This window comes from Capsicum annuum, chromosome 4, assembly GCF_002878395.1.
Source record: "Capsicum annuum cultivar UCD-10X-F1 chromosome 4, UCD10Xv1.1, whole genome shotgun sequence".
Classification (NCBI taxonomy): Eukaryota; Viridiplantae; Streptophyta; class Magnoliopsida; order Solanales; family Solanaceae; genus Capsicum; species Capsicum annuum.
Genome location: NC_061114.1, coordinates 183,305,512 through 183,324,458, shown reverse-complemented (window position 1 = coordinate 183,324,458; position 18,947 = coordinate 183,305,512). Strand labels below are relative to the sequence as shown.

The 18,947-nt window shown below is 35.7% G+C and overlaps 1 pseudogene; it reads left to right on the top strand.

Annotated features, from left to right (window-relative positions):
• The first annotated feature begins 1,925 nt into the window (after positions 1 to 1,925).
• LOC107868790 lies at positions 1,926 to 18,159 on the top strand (annotated as a pseudogene).
• The last annotated feature ends 788 nt before the right edge of the window (positions 18,160 to 18,947 follow it).

The window sequence follows — 18,947 nt, the reverse complement described above, 5'->3', positions numbered from 1 at the left end:
ATATATTTTTTTAATAAAATTTTACTTTTTATTTAATTTAACACTCCACCCCACCCCTTTTCCCCCATCCCATCCCATCTAGCAACTCCCCCAGTAGCTCTCCTCCACTCCCCACCCTCATTCAGCACCCCTACCCCCCGTCCAACACCCCCACCCTATCAGCATCTCCCCCAAACACCCCACTCCCTCCGTCACCATTCTCTCTCCCCGTTCATTTTTTTTTCAAATCAATTCAAAAAATAATTTTATGATTGAATTGAGAGTTTTATGATTGAATTGAGTTTTAAAGATAGTTAAATGATATGATTTAACTGAAAAATTGAGCTTTAATGATATGATTTTTTTTTAAAAAAAGCTTCAATGGAGGAGCTTTAATGGTGACATTGTATTGAAGAGTTTTAATAGTGTTGAAGAAGATATTGTGTTGAAGAAGAAATGGTGGGTAGTTAAATGATATGATTTAGTTGTAATATGTAGCTTTAATGAATGATTTTAAAAAAAAAAGCTTGCTTTAATGGTGAATTGAGTTGTAGAAGAAAGAGCGGATGAGTTGGGGGGGGGGGGGGGGGCGGTGGACGGTTTGGGGTAGGGATAATTTTAAAAAATAAATAAATATTATTTTAAAAAAAGAATATAAATTATATATTAAATTATTTTACACATAACAGCTTTTAATTGGTCAAAAAAGTTAAATTCAAGCCCTTTCACGCGCTTGTGGCACGTGTATACACGCAGAGGGTTAAAATGGTGCATTTGCAACGAAATAAAGAAGAATCGTGAGGTAATATGTTGAAGTTAAAGTTTAGATGTCTTTTTGTAAATCTCGAACAAGATCAGGAGGGTAATTATGTATTTAATCTTTCAATAATTATAAAATATGTCAAAGAATTGCTCTAAGTTTGCATGTATCTATACCACAGATACACATGACTAAGATATGTACAGGCCAGATCACTTGTATTTTTATCTAAGATACAGTGCATCATGTATATGTGAGATACAAACGAGTTTTTCAAACTATGAGTTATTTTTAAATTAATTTAAAGTTGAGGGTGAGCCCTTATGTTTGACTATTTATGTTATTTGCTCCTTTTTTCCATCACTTTTTTGTTAGTTAAATGCTAAAGAGCGAAATTAAAGACAAATTCGAGGTTTAAAAATTAAACACCACATTTGAATTTGTGAGGTTACCAACAAAATGACATTTCTTTTGTTGGTTTGATTCCAGTTTCCTGTAAACACACCTACCAGACGGAGATTTTTAAACCAATAAAAACTACGCTGCAGAAAGAAATACAATATTAAACTAGCATGTAAAAATTTCCACTTTTTTACTAACGTCTGTTTAAAAAAGAATGACCTACTTTTCTTTTTAATTTGTTTAAAAAAGAATGATCTCTTTCTTTTTCTGACAATACTTTAATTTCAACTTTCTATGTGACATGTTTATGACCACAAAATTAAAGCATATTTTGGTACATTTGACACTACTTTAATTTAAAATCATAAGATTCAATAGTCTTCTTTATTTTTTTAAATTTTGTGCCAAGTCAAGGTTCTTTTTGAAACGGAGGGAGTACCTTTTTTAGGGCTTATATTTTAATATAGAAATAATATTTCTCATTTGCATCTCTTGAATAATTACTGACTTTACCGCCCAAATGTGATTTTTTGGCTTGCCCGAGGATTGAAGTCCACCTCCAGTATATATGTGAAAAAATATTGGCCTACATATTTTAATTAGTCATCACGGGAATCTGGAAGTGGTAAGCAACTTCACTGAAGCTGCAAAGAACTAAGGCTGCGTTCAGGTAATTCACACAGAAAGAGCTCAGAAGATGAAAATTAGCAATGAATTTACACACACACACACAAAATTACAAATAAGAACTAGGATTTATTCAGTATAATCAATATATCTCATTATGGCAGGGGCAGGGGAATCACAAGAAACTCATTCTCACATTCTACTCAGCACTACTTACGATGTTTTCTTGAGCTTTAGAGGTGAAGATACACGAAAAACCTTCACCAATAATCTGTATACGAGGTTGTGTAAGTTTGGAGTGAACACGTTCAGGGACGACGATGAGCTTAGAAGAGGCAGAGAAATTGCATCCGAGCTTCTCAAAGCAATTGAAGAATCAAGAATCTCCATTGTCATTTTCTCAGAAAACTATGCTTGTGTCTTGACGAGTTGGTTAAAATAATTGAATGTAAGGAAAATTTGAAGCAGTTGGTGTTTCCTGTTTTCTATTGTGTTGATCCTATTGAAGTTAGGGAACATACTGGGAGCTTTGGGGAAGCATTGAAAAGACATGAAGAACGTTTTGGTTCGCAGAAAGTAGAGAGCTGGAGAAGCGCACTGACTGCAGCTGCAAATATATCAGGATGGCATTTGGAAAATATTGATCAAGGGTAACATCTCTTGCTACAATGTTTACAACTTCTCATTCCTTTTTCTTGCTTATCTCAAGATAGAAATATAGTAGAAGCTTATGTTATTTCGTTTGTATTCGGGTACATAGAATCTGTATATTACAACACCAACTTCAACTTGAGTTCAAGTATAAACAAGAACACAATGAAGTATATTAAATACCCTCAACACAAGATCAAAATGATCTTTCCAAGAGGTATATTTTATTTTGTAGAAATTAAGATGAAACAGAAAATAGCGAAGTCGTCCGAATTCAAGGATTTTCCTTAAGGAAATAATCCCCCTCACTGTACCCGAGGTTTTGGAATTTTTCCTCCCAGGATAAAATGGCTAACAGACCAACAGTAGCGGTACCTCAAACGGTTGGAATATCTTTGAATTCACAGAACGTTTTGAGTGATCACACAGAATATTTTTGAGACAATAAGAGAGTTTTTAATCTGAAAATTTCGTACTAAACCTGTGGAAGTGTCACAACCCGAACCGACGCCCTGGCCGTGACGAGCATTCCGAACTATGAAGGCCCGAAACACCCCTATTTGTCTGATAATCATGCACATAACTTATATGATAAAAGAAATGCGAAAGATAAACAATATTACGGAAACATGGTCAAGAATCATATGAAATCAATAACGGGGAATAATGTCCCACAATCTCAACACAACATCTCTATAACGTCTGCGAAATCTCTACTACATAACTGAAACAAATATCTATCTGAAAACTGTGACAAGGCCCCCAGTAGACCCAAAACAAATAAATGATAAGTGAAACTGCCAGATATCAGGCCTTCCGAAATATAGAAGGCTTACCAAGTGACTCTGCAAATCTGTCTGAGGAATCTACTAATTTTCTGGACCCCTAGACTGTGCCTCCGAACCTGAGAGGGAAGGGGGTCAATACAAAGTACTGGTACGCAGAGATATCAAAACAAAACATAATATTTTTACAAAATATAGTTGAGAGCCATTATAAAGCAGTTTCATATCAAATCATTTGAAAACACATGAGCGTAATGTAATTGTTTTCAACAACAATGTAATACAGCTGAGTTAGGTGGAATACCCTACATGTCGCATTTACACCAACTGTCAAACCTCGGTTGCCACCGAGATTAGAGTATAAGTGAGGGGAAGACACACAAGATCACACAGCAGGGTGTCTCGACCCAATGGTAGTGCACAAGATCACAAAACAGGGCTCCTAACCATAGTCCCAACTTGGGAATGACATAAAGTCAGGTACGCAAGATCACAAAGCAGGGTACCAAATTCCCATGTCAGCAAACACGGTTTCTAGCGATCTGCCCTTATACTCAAACGCCTTCTTCGGGCATCCACCTATCTCATGTAAAATCAATGCATTCAAATTTCATCTGATTCAATCACATATCATATTCTGTAGGGTATCGTCATACCCGACTTACAAGCCATCAATATCACATCATTCTTCTCATTCAACCATTGTATTCAACATGTTTCAACACAAATAACCCTCTCGTTTTCAAGTCAAAATCATATCAATTCTCAAAACATTTCATGTCATGCTTTTCAAGATGTTTTCAAACAATTTACATCATATGAACATTTAAAACAAATTCACATCAAGAGAGGGATTCCATATAATTCATGCTCTCAAATTAACACCTTTTCAAAACACATGCATATACATATATAATATGTCAAATCACTTTGAAAATAGGCCTAAAGACCAAATCAATATTCTAGAAACGTTCAAAACATGATTATATTCGTAGTTTCAAAACCCCCATTGTAAAACATGAATTTAAAGGCCCATGAGATTTTAGGATAACCCCACGTACCTCTATATGCGAAGATGATAGGTGTTTCTTGAAGCTTATGTTTTGGGGATTCCAAATATGCAATTAGTTTCAAAAACCCACGATTGAATCTTGAGTTGCTTGGGTTTTTATTTTGAAATTCTAAGGAGAGTTCTTGAGCAATTTTGATGAATGAAGGTGTATTTTGGGGTATTTGGGGACTGAATTTCGTGTTTATGGCTAAATAAGGGTGGGAAAAGGATCATTTTGCCCCCAAAATAGAGTGTTTAAGTTACTTGAGTAGTAATGTATGCGGTGCACACCTTATCACATAATATAGGTTGTGCGGCGCACTCTTTATCGCACACATTAGGTTGTGCGTCGCACACCTTATGGCATAAGTTAGGGTGTGTGTCGCACACCTTATGCTGCACTACACACTCCACTCTGTAAAGCCATAACTTCTTCTTCGGGTGTGATATTTTTGTAAAATTGGTATCGTTAGAAAGATAATTCGAAGGACTTTCATTTGATATATAGTAGCCACTCTAATTCAATATATACAAAGAGTAATAACTGATTGAAGTTGACCCAAGTTTTGACACTTACTAAAACTCAATCGATGGAAAAGCTTTCAACTCGTCCTTGAGTTAGGGGACCTCTATGATCTCAATTCATGCTCAAATAGATTTATACACCACATAGTTGATTAAAACACTATATTCACAATAGATTTATGGTCTTTGGAATGTGTACAAGTAGAAATGACAATTTACGTTCAAGTCTGAAAGTATGGGGTGTTACATTATCTCCCCCTTGGGATCATTCGTCCTCGAATGATGGGTAGGAACTTGTTGAAGCCTTAAAGGTATGGAATAACACGGACACGCCATGTCCTCTAATAAAGAATACACTGATATGAAACATGACCATATGGCTGAAACTACTGATATTCTGAATTCTTATATCGGACATGCATATCTGATGCATGGAATACATAGATGAAGCTACTCATAAGCTGAGTTCTCATAATGAACATACATACCTGATGCATGGATTTGCTACTGAGTTGTTCTCCTGAACACAGAACTGAATACACTGATAAGATGAACTTTTTCTATTGGACATGCATTTTTAATGCATGCATATCTAACTGAACTGGCGTATGAACATATGACTGAATACGCAATGATAACTGGTGCGGAGCTTGTAATAAAAATCTATGCATGCAACTAAATGGGGTATCTCCCCTTTAGGACCCTATGTCCCTCTATGAATGCTCAATTCACTAAGATGCTCAGAAAACCGAGGTGATGCACTAGGAACCTACAAATTTAATCATATCTGAACATCTGGAATTTGAATCTAGTACATGACACCTGAATTGAGCTATACTCGCAAATACTAGTATACTCTATCTTGGAATAGTAATATATCTGAGATTTTGGGTAGCATGATTAAATATAGAGACGAGAAAATATACCATGCGAATCTGACTGCTAAACTGATTTGCTGGCCACATAGACTGAACTATACTAGAAACTTATACTCAATCTGGAGTATCTCTTCAATATTCTCTCTAAAAAAGTTCTAGCAGTAATAGGGAGCCACGAATCTTAAGTATGGATTACACGAGACATCCAACTGAGGAAATCACAACATTTACACTACTTTGTAGTCTGGAATATAGACATATAAATCATAAACCAGGATAGAATTTCCAGGCCTTAGTAAATACGACTTCTTACTTTCAAGCTTAGCACATTTCTCGAGTATCCCTTCACTTACTATTCTCCTTAATTACCGTACTTATTGATTCAAGTTATAATTTTTATAAATCTTTCTACTATTGTCTAAAGTAGCTTAAATCCTTTCACTGTGATCAAGCCAAATTTTAAATCACAAAATACAACATGCCACACCATGATACTAGTCTAAACCATATGATTCAGTCTTCTGTATCCTCTTTAGAGATCACACCCTAAGCATAACATGCCTTACCACTTCAACGACCAGCTCTGAACTCTTATTATGGATTTACTAGAGCATATTATGTCCCTCCACTTAAATTCCAACATGTCATTCAAGCCTATCCTTATAACCACATATGACCTCCAAGGCAAACACCCATAAGGACATACTTTACATATTCTCTAAACCACTATCAATATAACTCCCACGTGCTACCCCAAGAACATACAAACACAAATTCTTACTAACCATCACATATATCAAAGATTTGGCCCCAAACTTACTTAACACTTAAGGCCTTATCTAAAACAAGCATACTATGCTTTTTATCAAAAGGAAAACATTTACTCCTCACAACCATCTTCACATAAGAAGGAGTCACAAAAGGCTAAAACATAAGATTTTGAAATATAGAGGGGTATTGTATGAAACTTAACACTTAACTGAGGCATGAGGAATAGTAAATCAACATTCAGGATTTATCAAAGCACTCTAAATTTAGGGTATTCATGGCTATAAACTGAATCTCGCCAATCATTTGGCGTAAAACATGAGTTATGGAGACTGAGCATACTATAGGGCGAAAACATATATTTTATGAGCTGCATGACCTCAATTTGGAGTTTGTAACATATGGAATGTAATTCCAACTACTGAATAAACTGGAACTCTTTATTTTAGAACTGGAAGAGTACATGATTCGCCATTACAAGCATGATCATGAACCACGATTATCGAACTAACATGTAAGGCATGAGTATGTATTGGGATCACTGAAAAATACTGAGATAGGAATGGGTTGAGTCTCACTCTCACTTTTTGACGTTCTATGTCGTCATGACATCACTACTAGAATCTGAGAGCCTGACTTGGTTATTCGTTCTATCATCTCCCCCTTGGCTTTAAGCCATCATCTTAAGTTTGAGAGATCCCTTACTGGACTTTAAACTTAATCGCACTCACTATACTCTGGGGTTTGAAATGTGACAATACACAAAATTAATAGAACTTAACCGGAAAGCCTACATTTAAAAGTGGAAAGCCCATTGCTAATACTACCTTCTGAGATACACTCTATATTTCGATAGCCCCAATAGTCATAGTATAATGCTTGCACACTTATTTCTGTCGGTTCAACTTTTAAAACTTAGATTCTAACACTTAATATGGATATCACCAAGCCTTTGATGAACCATACCACTTCCGTCCTAGCATACCAATATTGCTACTCCAAACTTATATCTCTCCACCATGAGAATCGAGATCATATCAAAAGGCTCAACACTATCAATCAAGGCTCTTTAACTTGGCTATATAGAACACCATATACTATCTAACTAGTCTTTTTCCAACTAGCAACTCAACGGTACCACTAGTCACACGCAACATGTAATAGTCTTAGAGAAATGCCACAACTCCATATCGCCTTGGGCATACTTACACACCATACCTATAACATTATACTTTATTACGAATCAACTTAAACTTAATCCATTTCATACACCGTTCAAGCCTATTAGATCACTTCCATTACCATATAACTAGCATCATTAACCAAGAAATCATTACATCCACCTTCATGGACTTCAACTGTTCAAAACTTAAGGTCTAGTGCTAAACATGATTTTTCAACCCAACCTTACGTGTGATTCTCACTTGGAAACCATGAAATAAACATCAAGAAACACTAGTACACTAGAACTTCATAACCACAATAATCAATCTTGACCTTACGGTCTTTCTTATCATAACTCATTAGCACGTACTATTTCAACACATCAAGCCTACTAAATTCAAAACATACATCATTAATCTCATGCCACTATTTTTACCACCAAATTCTACACTTGAATTCAAGCCTATAGTTTAGCGTCAACCATCTACCACCAATGACGAGTGCAACATAATATACTAATCCATCAAATTGGAACATTCTATCCAAATACCTCAAAATTTGCTACATATCTTCTCAGAAGTAGTACTAGTTTACAACTACCACAAAAAAATCAAGGGATAAGGTCACATACTAGACATGATCAACCTTAATATGATATTATAACCCCATACGATCTTATCTACTTATGCAGATTTCTCACCTCATACTTACTTACTCAAGCATACATTTAGACTGCCTTCAAATTCCTCAAACAACCATGAGTCTATAATCATAACTTACTCGCTAATATAGTCATTTTTCACATCAAGCAACCAACAAATCACCCTGACTAACAACTCCTTCTCTACCTTATACTAAACTAACTCACAAGGATGAATCACCTCTTTACCAACCCCATCTCATGCAAACATATTCAGCCATACATATATTAAACCAACAAAAGAACAACAAGTTGGACAACAAGCTGCTATTGAATTGAAATAGGCCTCACACGACTTCACTAGACTTTGGTTTTGTATTTTGAACAAGAAAATGAGATGGATGACAAGGCAACTATACTGGTGAATCGAAAGAGCCCCACACGGCTTCACTAGACTTAAAATTTTTTTTTTTCAAAAACACCATGATAACAAGATTACATATTACAAGAGATAGGAAATTGACACATAATATTTAATGGTCTAAGAATACACATATTGCTCTGTATAAATAAAAATCTGAGTAAAATACTTCCCCCATGGACTACCATACCATCCACACGTGCTACTAGCTACCACATTAGTTATCACTATAAAGGGGTAAATCATCCTAAACATCGATTATTCAACTGAAATATTCATTTATACCAAAGATAACCCTCACTCTGACTTCTAATTTTGTGACTTCACATCACTAACTTCTTGGTCTAATTTTATTACCGATAGATCATGACAACAATACTTTAACTTATGCTACTATTCGGGTGGAAATATAGTTCCAACATTTTGCTATACACCGTCCACATCTGTATCAAGATTTTTGGGAGGGACTAGATGCTCTTAATACCTTAAACTGGAAAGCACGATTCCATCAGGATCAATGTTTACATCAGAATCAACACATATTGAAGCACCAACAGACTCCTCTCTAGTCTTTGCACAGTTTTTTTCTTATATGACACAATCGGAAAAGACTATATCATGTAGATTCTAAACTTTTTGCACTTGAATCACCCTAATAACTGAGAACATCAAAGTAAGGAAAGAATTTGGGATGACTTTACCTTCATATGGGTGACACCATAGCACAAATGACAGTACGGAAGAGGAATATTTTGACTCTATTGTACGAACTGGAACATGAAGAAAGAGGGACATTCCTAAACGCCTAGTAGCCTCCTGCTTATAAGTGTGGCGCGCTACACACCCATACATAAAACTCTACCCAATGCGATTTTGCAGACACCCTGGGACCATAAACTGTGCTTTGATACCAAGTTTGTTATGACCTAAACCGGGGCCCTAGCCATAACGAGCATTCCGAACCATGAAGGCTCGAAACACCCCTATTTGTCTGATAATGATGCATATAACTCATATGATAAAAGAATTGCAGAAGATAAACAATATTACAAAAACATGGTCAAGAATTATATGAAATCAATAACAAGGAATAATGTCCCACAATCTAAACACAATATCTCTATAACATTTGCAAAATCTCTACTACATGACTGAAATAAATATCTATCTGAAAACTGGGACAAGGCCCCCAGTAGACCCAAAACTAATAAATGATAAATGAAACTGTCAGATATCAGGCTTTTCAAAATATAGAAGGCTCACCAAGTGACTCTACAAATCTATCTGAGGAATCTACTGATTTTCTGGACCCCTAGACTGTGCCCCCGAACCTAGGAGGGAAGGGGGTCAATACAAAAGTACTGGTACGCAGAGATATCAAAACAAAACATAATATTTTTACAAAATATAGTTGAGAGCCATTATAAAGCAGTTTCATATCAAATTATTTAAAAACACATAGGCGTAATGTAGTTTTTTTCAACAAAAATGTAATGCAGCTGATCTATGTGGAATACCCTACATGTCATATTTACACCAATTGTCAAACCTCGATTGCCACCGAGATTAGAGTATAAGTGAGGGAAAGACACACAAGATCACACAGCAGGGTGTCTTGACCCAATGGTAGTGCACAAGATCACAAAGCAGGGCTCTTAACCATAGTCCTAACTTGAGAATGACATAAAGTTAGGTACGCAAGATCACAAAGCAGGGTACCAAATTCCTATGTCGACAAACACAGTTTCCAGCGATGAGCCCTTACACTCAAACACCTTCTTCGGTCATCCACCTATCTCATGAAAAATCAATGCATTCAAATTTTATCTGATTCAATCACATATCATATTCTGTAGGGTATCGTCATGCCCAACCTGCAAGCCATCAATATCACATCATTCTTCTCATTCAACCATTGTATTCAACATGTTTCAACACAAATGGCCCTCTCGTTTTCAAGTCAAAATCATATCAATTCTCAAAATATTTCATGTCATGCTTTTCAAGATGTTTTCAAACAATTTACATCATATGAACATTTAAAACAAATTCACATCAAGAGAGGGATTCCATATAATTCATGCTCTCAAATTAACACCTTTTCAAAACACATGCATATACATATATAATATGTCAAATCACTTCAGAAATAGGCCTAAAGACCAAATCAATATTATAGAAATGTTCAAAACATGATTATATTTGTAGTTTCAAAACTCCCATTGTAAAACATGAATTTAAAGGCCCATGAGATTTTAGGATAACCCCATGTACCTCTATATGCGAAGATGATAGGTGTTTCTTGAAGCCTACGTTCTGGGGATTCCAAATATGCAATTAGTTTCAAAAACCCACGGTTGAATCTTGAGTTGCTTGGGTTTTTATTTTGAAATCCTAAGGAGAGTTCTTGAGCAATTTTGATGAATGAAGGTGTATTTTGGGGTATTTGGGGACTGAATTTCATGTTTATGGCTAAATAAGGGTGGGAAAAGGACCATTTTACCGTAAAAATGGAGTGTTTAAGTTACTTGAGTAGTAATGTATGCAGCGCACACCTTATCGCATAATATAGGTTGTGCAGCGCTCTCTTTATCGGACACATTAGGTTGTGCGTCGCACACCTTATGGCATAAGTTAGGGTGTGCGTCGCACACCTTATGCTGCACGACATACTCCACTTTACAAAGCCATAACTTCTTCCGCGGGTGTCAGATTTTTGCAAAATTGATATCATTGGAAAGATAATTCGAAGGCCTTTCATTTTATATAGTAGGAACTCTAATTCAATATATACAAATAGTAATGACTGATTGAAGTTGACCCAAGTTTTGACGCTTACTAAAACTCAATCGATGCAAAAGCTTTCAACTTTTCCTTGAGTTAGGGGACCTCTGTGATCTCAATTCATGCTCAAGTAGATTTATACACCAGATAGTTGATTAAAACACTATATTCATAATAGATTTATGGTTTTTGGAATATGTACAAGTAGAAATAACAATTTATGTTTAAGTCTGAAAGTATGGAGTGTTACAGGAAGAAACCTTGTTTATATAGCCACAACATGTCTCTTCTGAAAAGAGGCAAAGGTTTCTATAAAAGGTATAACCTTTTCTAAAAATTCATGTCCATTCATCCAAACAATGTGACTGTTCTGAACAGGCATTCCATTTCATGAATAAGTGTATTAGTTCATCGAAACAATGCATCAGTTCTAAAGCAGTGCATCAGTTTACTGAAATAGTGCATCGGTTCATCAAAACGGTGGCACTAGTTTGATGAAGTATTGCATCATTTCGAACTTCTGCATGTATGTATAAATAGAGTACCAAAACCAGAAAATATTTTACTGTATTTTTTGTAATTTCGGATTAGATTTCTGTCTGGATTTCTTTATTTTCGTCAAATAAACTTTGTCCAAAAAGATGGATCTCATCGATCTATCATTGCATCAGTGAGATAAATCCTAATTTACTAATTGCACATGCTATGAATAGTCATGTACAGTTCATTATATACATTAAACATCCCAATACTCTTGCGTACTCCAATTGTGAGTGACTTTCACCTTTGTTCTTTCGAAGTGCAAAGTTCACATCCAATGGAGTCTTGGCAATACCAAATTTCATATCCTTGAACTTGTCAAGTACTTTTTTGATATAATGAGACTGTGATAATGCTAAATCTTGTGGATTTTGATGGATTCTTACACCTAAGATCACATCTTCAACTCCAAGGTCTTTCATATCAAACTTGCTCTCGAGCATTCATTTGGTTGCATTTATGTCACAAATATCTCTGCTGATGATCAACATATTATCCACATATAAACAAACAATGATTTGGTGATTTGGTGTGTTTTTAATATATACACATTTGTCACATTCATTTATCTTGAATCCATTTGCCAACATAATTTTTTCAAACTTTGCATGCCATTGCTTAGGTGCTTGTTTTAGTTCATAAAGTGACTTAACAAGTTCACACACCTTATTTTATTTTTCTGGAACCACGAAACCCTCAGGTTGTTCCATGTATATTTCTTCCTCTAAATCTCTATTTAGGAATGCGGTCTTCACATCCATTTGATGGATTTGAAGATCATATACCGCCGCCAAGGCAATTAACATTCGAATATAGGTTATCCTTGTACTGACGAGTATTTATCAAAGCAATCAAGGCCTTCTTTCTGTTTGAAGCCTTTTACTTCAAGTCTTGCCTTGTATTTGTCAATAGTACCATCCGCCTTTATTTTTCTTTTGAAGATATATTTAGAGCCTAACGGTTTATTTTTGGGAGGAAGGTCAACCAATTTCCATATATGGTTGCTTAAGATTAAATCTATCTCACTATTGTCTGCCTCTTTCCAAAAGGATGAGTCTGACGATGACATTGCTTCTTTAAATGTTTGAGGCTCATTTTCTAAAAGAAATGTTACAAAATCTGATCCAAATGAAGTTGACGTTCTTTGACGTGTACTACATCTTGAATTTTCTTTATTATGTACATTCTCACTTGGTTCATCTCGAGGTCGTTTAGATCCTCCACTAGACTGTTCATGTCTGATTTTATACGGGTAAATGTTTTCAAAGAATTCAACATTGTCTGATTCAATTACCATATTTTCATTAGTATCTGGATGTTCGGATTTATGAACCAAAAATCGACATGCTTTACTACTTTTAGCATATCCTATGAACATACAGTCCACCGTTTTAGGTCCTATCTTAACCCTTTTAGGTATAGGAACTTGAACCTTTGCTAGACACCCCCACACTTTGAAATATTTCAAGTTGGGTTACCTTCCTTTCTATTTTTTGTAAGAAATTGATTGTGTCTTACTATAGAGAAATCTATTGAGTATACGATTGACCGTAAGGATAGCCTCCCCCCATAAGTTTTGTGGTAAACCAGAACTTATAAGTAAGACATTCATCATTTCCTTCAAAGTTCGGTTTTTTCTTTCCGCAATTCCATTAGATTGAGGTGAATATGGGGCCGTAATTTGATGGATTATTCCATTCTCTACACATATTTGCGCAAAGGGAGATTCATATTCTTCGTCCCTATCACTTCTTATCATTTTGATCTTTTTGTCTAACTGATTTTCAACTTCAGTTTTATATTGCCTAAACGCATCTATTGCTTCATCCTTACTATTTAGCAAGTAGACATAACAATATCTAGTGTAATCGTCAATAAAAGTTATGAAATACTTTTTTCCACCACGTGATGGTGTTGACTTCATATCACAAATATCAGTGTGTATTAAGTCTAAAGGATTGGAATTTCTTTCAATGGACTTATAAGGATGTTTTGCATACTTCGATTCTACACACGTTTGACACTTTGATTTATTTCACTCAAAGTTTGGCAAAACTTCTAAGTTAATCAGTTTTCGTAGCGTTTTGTAATTAACAAGGCCTAAACATTCATGCCATAAATCATAAGACTCAAGCAAATAAGTAGAATTCAAACTTTTATTTATTTCAACAGTCATTACATTCATCTTATAAAGGCCTTCGGTCAGATAGCCTTTTCCTACATACATTTCTCCTTTGCTAATTACAATTTTTTCAGAAATGGTTACATATTTGAATTCGTTCTTATCTACGAGTGACACAGAAATTAAGTTCCTACGTAACTCCGAAACATATAACACATTATTCAGTGTCAAGACCTTGCCGAAAGTCATTTTTAAATAAATTTTTCCTATTCCCTCCACCTTAGTAGTAGTGGAGTTAGCCATGTAGATCAATTCTTCTACTTGAGCTAGAGCAAATGACGAAAAAACTCCTTGTTGGCACATACATGGTGAGTGGCACCAGAATCCATCCACCATTTGCGAGGATTCCCCGTCAAGTTGTATTTTGAGAACATAGCACACAGATCATCGCATTCTTTGTTGGATTCAATCATATTTGCTTGATCCTTTTTCTTGCCCTTCTTTGGGGCACGACAATCTGTGAACTTGTGGCCAATCTTGTCACAGTTGAAGAATTTTTCCTTAAACTTTTTGTTGGGTTGATTGCTTCCTTGTTCAGCCTTTTTCCTTTTCTTGGAATTGTTTTGGTCATCTTCTACAATATGTGCTCCATTAATTGTAGAATTCCCCTTTGACCTTCTTTCGGTAGCTTTATTATCCTCTTCAATACGAAGTCGGACAATAAGATCTTCAACAGTCATCTCCTTGCGTTTATGCTTTAAGTAGTTTTTGAATTCTTTCCATAAAGGTGGTAGCTTCTCAACTATCGCTGCTACTTGGAAAGCATCATTCACAATTAAACCTATAAAACAGTTTATGTGAGTATTAAGAACATTTTTAATTTGTTTAACTAAGGTAGTTTTCAAAGATATACCTCCTTCTAGGAGATCATGTATGATGACTTGCAACTCCTGTACTTGAGATACATCAGATTTACTATCTATCATTTTGAAGTCCAGGAACCGTACAACAAAGAATTTCTTAATTCCCGCATCCTCCATCTTATATTTTCGTTCAAGTGCCCCCCACAGTTTCTTTGATATCTTGGTTCCACTATAAACATTGTAGAGGTCGTCTTAGAGACCACTCAGAATATAATTCCTACAAAGGAAGTCCAAATGTTTCCAAGCTTCTACAATAACGAAGCGGTCTTTGTCCGAGGTTCCCTCGGGTACCTCAGGAGCGTCTTCGCTAGTGAACCGTTGCAGACATAAAGTGGTGAGGTAAAAGAACATCTTTTGCTGCCACCACTTGAAGTCAATGCCCGAAAATTTTTTGGGCTTCTCCGCCGGTGCCATTGTTGGCGGAGCATTTGTGCGACTTGATGTGGAAATATTAGTTGCCCCCATAAACGTTGTCGCATCTATCATTTGACTTTCAGTTGCCATTTTTCTGTCACCGCAAGACAAAAAATACTTAGTATTTTCAGAATACTACTTATAAAAATTTAATTTTTTTTCCTTTGTTTCTAGTTAACAATGAAGTTTTTATGACTTCCAATTGTCAACCGAATGATCTTTAACTTGTGACGTAGTTTTTATGACTTCAAATCACTAGTTAAGTTCAGGCGGAGTAGAAAGTTAAAACTTTAATCTCCAAAAACAAGTAATACAGATTCTGTAATAATATTTATTTCCTTAAGCTTGTTATTTCATTTGTACTTCGGGTACACAGAATCTGTATATTAAAACACCAAATTCAACTTGAGTTCAAGTATAAACAAGAACACAATGAAGTATATTAAATACCCTCAACATAAGATCAAAATGACCTTTCCAAGAGGTGTATTTTATTTTGCAAAAATTAAGATAAAATAGAAAATAGCCAAGTCGTCCGAATTCACGAATTTTTCTTAAGGAAATAATTTTCCTCACTGTACTTGAGGTTGTGGAATTTTTCCTCCCAGGATAAAATGGCTAATGGACCAACAGTAGTGGTACCTCAAACGGTTGGAATATCTTCGAACTCATAGAACGTTTTAAGTGATCACACAGAATATTTTTGAGACTAGAAGAGAGTTTTTAATCTGAAAATTTCGTACTAAACCTATGAAAGAAACCAGGTTTGTATAGCCACAACATGCCTCTTCTGAAAAGAGGCAAAGGTTCATCTAAAAGGTATAACCTTTTCTGAAAATTCATGTCCATTCGTCCAAACAATGTGACTGTTCTGAACAGGCATGCCATTTCGTGAATAAGTGTGTCAATTCATCGAAAACAATGTATCAGTTCTGAAGCAGTGCATCAATTTACCTCAGTTCATCGAAACAATGCATCAGTTTTGAAGCAGTGCATCAGTTTACTGAAACAGGGCATCAGTTCACCGAAACAATGGCACCAGTTTGATGAAGTATTGCATCAGTTCGAACTTCTGCATGCATGTATAAATGGACTACCAAAACCAAAAAATATTTTACTGCGTTTTTTGTATTAGATTTCTGTCTGGATTTCTTTATTTCCGTCAAATAAACTTTGTCCAAAAAAAGATAGATCCCATTGATCGATCATTTGCCAAATCTGAAGCCAAAGCCGAAGCCGACGGCGCGAGGCATCTCTTATTTCTTGCCTCACTTACCGTGTGGAGTAAGTGTTCTTATTATAAACACTCCAAAGTTCCCTTCTCCCACCAATGTGGGAGAATTAGTGAACTTTCCAATTTGGAGTACACTTTCTAAATTGGATGTCTCCTTTCCTCCACCATTTTTCATTTTCGATTCACACTTCATACACACTTTGAATCCAACAACTTAAAGTAATAAGGCGTAATACATTATCAAATACACTGACTTACAAAATGATTATCTAGACACCTGCAAAATTTATGCGCCACATTTGCGTTGAGTGTCCACGAGACACAGTGAGGACGAGTTGGAGTGTTAAGTTATCAGTTGAAATCAAGAGGAAGCGTCTAGTGTGCACTCTAAAGTTGGAATGCTTCCTTTTCAGCTAAGGCCAAATTTAAGTGTCTGTTTTATGCCAAGCAATAATCAAACTATGGCTATAGGGAATAAATCTCCTTTGGTGTTCCACCCCGGGACAGATCAATCTTGAAAACACCCACAATGTTATTTGGCCTCTAATGAAAGACTAGCAGGTGCTCATTGAGGATATTCCCTGAGATCTGCTGATATGATAAACTAAGATTAGTGGTGGTAAAGCTGATGTAGTATCTTGGAAACTGGCATGATATTTAATGGCATTTGTAGAGTGAATCCGTGCAAGAATCTTTTACATCACAATGGGATCAGTGCTCAAATCCTTGCTATTGGCACGGTTTCCCTAAACAAGTGAAAATATCTACAATTCTCTCTTTCCCTTTCAGTAAATCCAAGCAGGTAGTCCACTAAGGAAAGCAGATGTTAGATGTTTGATTTTAAATATTAAATGGTTGTATTGAAAGGGAAGTTGGTGTAGAAAATTTTAAAAAGAGATGACTTAGGAAGATTTTTGAAGAGATTAAACTGCTCGGTAGAAATAAGGAAAAAGAAAACAACGCGCCCATATGCAATTCTGAACAGCAAATTAAGATGAGACAGCTCGTACTGTGCTTCCATCCTTTTCTTGAGTAACTAACTTGGCGAATGATATTATTAACTGTGGTAAAAAATATTTGGATTATTGTAAGCATGCCTTAGCAAAGATCATCTTAATTATCTTGACAGAACAATGTTCATTAATTTTCTTACTGATATATCAGGCGTCACAGGCTTACTGCTAGAGCAAAGCCGTGGGGGTCAATTTATTTTTTCTTTAGTTGGTCTAAACTCCTGTTGAACTTTTCCTTATTTTTTTCCTTGATGATTCTAGGAATGAATCAAGGTTTATTCAGAAAATTATTCAGGTGATCTTATGGGAACTAAATCAAATATCTCGATGTTGCCAAGTACCCAATTGGAATTGATTCGCGAGTTAAACATATATATTCTCTATTATGCAAAAGGAAAGATGATGTTCGCTTCATTGGGATCTATGGAGCTGGAGGAATAGGCAAAACAGCTATTGCTAAAGCAATCTTCAACCAGATTTTTCAGCACTTTGAAGGTTCTTGCTTTCTAGCTGATATTAGAGTGGAAGCTTCAGAGAAACATGCTGGTCTAGTAACGTTACAAGAGGAGCTTCTTTGTGAAACTCTTGGAAGTACTAATTTTATCATTGACAATGTGAATAGTGGAGTTGATTTAATCAAAGAGAAGCTTTGTTCAAAGAAAGTTCTCATTTTCCTTGATGACGTCAATCATGAATGCCAATTAGAATCATTAGCAAGTGCTCGAGATTGGTTTGGGATCGGGTAGTCGAGTTATTATAACTACTAGGGATGAAATTTTGCTTAACATTGTCAAAGTGGATGAGAAATACAAGGTCACAGAGTTGAACAATGATGAGTCTTTGCACCTCTTCAGTTGGCATGCCTTTGAAAATCCAGTCTCCTCTAGAGATTACGAAGAGATTTCAAAAGATATTGTAGCTTATATTGGAGGTCTTCCCTCAGCACTTATAGCTATGGGTTCTTCATTATTTGGTAAACACAAACCAGTTTGGAGAAGTACTTTTGAGAAATTAAAAGCTGTTTCCTCGTGATGAGTATTGGAGAAAGTTGAGATAAGTACAAGTTAGTTTTGGGATTCTTGAAGGTTAACAACTCTTAGTAATCTTTTAAGCCAAGTCCTTGCAGACGTCAGGTGCCTTCTGCTAAGTTGGAACTGGAATTTGTTGATTGTTTCTGCCAACTATGAATGAATTCATGAGATTGTCTACATGGGAAGACTAATTCAAGTTACAAGAACACAAACCCTTATTAGAGATACAATATAT